A 2,648-nucleotide genomic window follows, 5' to 3' on the forward strand; every position below is an offset into this window, starting at 1 on the left:
TAAATAATTCATTTTGCCTTTTAATCTCCTGCCTATGTAATCTGAGTCTGTGTGTGTTCGTGTGTGTGTGTGCTGCGTGGTGACGTAGGCGCGTGCATGTGTGCCCCGGTCACAGCTCCTTTCAGCATGGCCGGAGGTCACTGCCACATTGCTCTCAGCTAATTAAAGTTTGTTAAGACCACAAGCTGCAATGTGAATATAGCTGAACCACCGAGTTTTTGTTTGTTGTTAAGAGACTCGTTCGGTGTAAGTTTTGTGGAGGGTGGAGTTCGCTAAATTAAGTTTTTTAATGAGCTTTAGCTGAGGACGCAGCTGTAATGTTAGCATGCCAAATTAGCCTGGTCGCTAGCAGCAGGTGAGAGGAATCGCTGCAGTATTTTTTTAACAGCATGCACTGTTTTCTTGCCAGGAGTGGTGTCCTGGCAGGCGCGTCACACACACAGATCAGACCTTTATTTCTGTGTTGCAGGTATGGAGATGCTTTTTATGTTTTGGGATGTGGCTTTTCATTCATTGTTTTTATGGTACAATGTTATATTGCTTGTTGGATGGCGTTTCTTAATGTGATTGTACTTCAGTATAACGTTTGAACTATAAGCACCAAAATATTGGGTCGTGATTATTAAATTGTATTTGTCTGATTTTTTTATTTATTTTTGAATTATTTTGTTTGTTATTCTTATAAGTTGTTTGTGATAATTTTTCAGTTATTGTTACGGGGTGGTGAGTAAGAGAACCCAGACGCGGACCTCACGTTAAAGTTGAACAGTGTCTTTATTTACAGTGAAGCCAATCCACAGTTATCCACAGTGCAAAGTCCCTTCAGTGCTCCCCTCGTGTGTCCACACAACTCTTGTGAATAGTGACGTCTCTCCTCTCGTCTCTCCGTCTCGCTCGTTTCCTGGAAAAAGGCAAACAGACGCGATTAGCCCCCCTCTGCTATCAAACACTTGTCTTACACTCGCTGAGTTCGATTCGCTACCAGGCTTGGTGGAATACTCCAGCGCTGTCTGTCACTCAGCCACACCATTAAATAGCTCTGCCAACGATGGTGGAAGATTGGCAGCAGCTGGCGAGGAATCAGTCGCAGGTGGGACAGCTCAGAGTGGCAGCACTTCCGGGTCGGAGATCTCCTGTTGCTACGCAACCGCGTAACAACTGCAGCGGAGCCGGAGACAAAAACAGAGCGAGAGAACGAACACACACATACACACAGGTCGCCGGTCGGGGCACCGTCGGACCTGACAGTTATATATTATTTTTATGTTTTTTGTTGTTTTTGAGAGCTTAAGTTGATATTTTAAAACAATTTGTTGTATTTGATTTACTGTATTATTGTAGTGTTAATAAAGCAGCAAGACACAGCTCCTTTCAGCATGGCTGGAAGAGAGGTGTCCTGGCAGGCGCGCGACACAGACAGATCAAACCTGTATTTTTGTGTTGCAGACTTGCAGTAAAGAGCCCAAAGACCCAGCGCTGTCTCCTGCCTTTTACTTACAAGCCAGAACACAATGCATTGACAGCCGTAACATACAAACAGGTTACATAAGTGCCATCTTAATGTTCTCGAAAGCTGCCTGCTGCAGGTGGCCCCGGGTCCAAATGTTCTTGCTTTTGAGTAACTCATACAACGGCTGGCATACTGTGGCAAGGGCAGGGATATATCTGCCCAGATAATTAACCATGCCTTGGACCCGTTTAAGCACTTTCACGTTTTCAGCAATGGCAGCTGAAGAATGGCTTTCATTTTCTCAGGGTCTGGCCTGACCCCACAACAGTCGATCAGCTTTTGTGATGTCAGGGATCTGCCAAAATCCACTGGCCGCAGAAGACTGTTGCCCCACTTCCCATGTTTTTCTTCCATTTTTCTGCCATTCTGTTGTTTCCTCCCTTATGGCGTTATTCCGACGATGGTCCGGGTCACTTCTGACACCATGTAGAATGACTACTCGGTAGCTTTCCTTATGATGCTGCTTTACTGAACATGTGCTCATCATCAGCTATAACACCACAACAACGGGTACGACAGCTAGGAATAAAACTGCCACTAGGCAGCCCTGCCGCAAAACATATGAGATGGCGTAAAGCTGCAATACCCCACAGCTCAGCGTAGGCACTAACATAACATGACAGGAATAACTTATATAATATTATTCTATGATATATTTCTAACTAACTAGGCAGCTCATTCTCTTTCTCTTGACAATACTTTCTTAAAAGATGTAACATGTTTTGGAATCAACCTGAGAATATTTAACATTGTCAGCTGCTGTAACCCATATAACATTATCTGTCATGGGTCGGGTGAGTGGCTGTATTTTTCCATGTTTTGGCTGCTTTTCAATCTGTGGGCAGTGCCCTCATCAGCCCACCTGGCATAGTCACATGTCTGTGATCCAGGATAATCAGCCAGCAGTATTTAAGACCTGCTTTCACAACTATTCTTTGCCAGTTTGTCTGCTAATCTATGTTAGTACAGGCCGCCTTAGCTTTGTATGTTCAAGTTGACTTACCTTGTTTTTCCTGTATTCTTAGTACCTTCTAAGGCTCAACCATACTCATCATTTGGAGATTCTCACTCACCTGCAGACTGGTCATCTTGTTTGCTGGTTAATTGTCATGGGCTCACAACTTCTCACCTGCCTGAA

The 2,648-nt window shown here is 44.3% G+C and overlaps 1 long non-coding RNA gene across 1 annotated transcript; it reads right to left on the bottom strand.

The window, feature by feature from the left end:
• Window positions 1-755: 755 nt before the first annotated feature.
• Window positions 756-1,149, bottom strand: LOC109199935 (uncharacterized). Its single transcript, XR_002060188.2, has 2 exons — window positions 983-1,149; window positions 756-901 (listed from the first exon to the last, which is right to left on the bottom strand). It is a non-coding gene; the product is annotated as an uncharacterized LOC109199935 (long non-coding RNA).
• Between the last annotated feature and the right edge of the window lie 1,499 nt (window positions 1,150-2,648).

Source organism: Oreochromis niloticus, unplaced genomic scaffold, assembly GCF_001858045.2.
Source record: "Oreochromis niloticus isolate F11D_XX unplaced genomic scaffold, O_niloticus_UMD_NMBU tig00007914_pilon, whole genome shotgun sequence".
Taxonomy (NCBI): Eukaryota; Metazoa; Chordata; class Actinopteri; order Cichliformes; family Cichlidae; genus Oreochromis; species Oreochromis niloticus.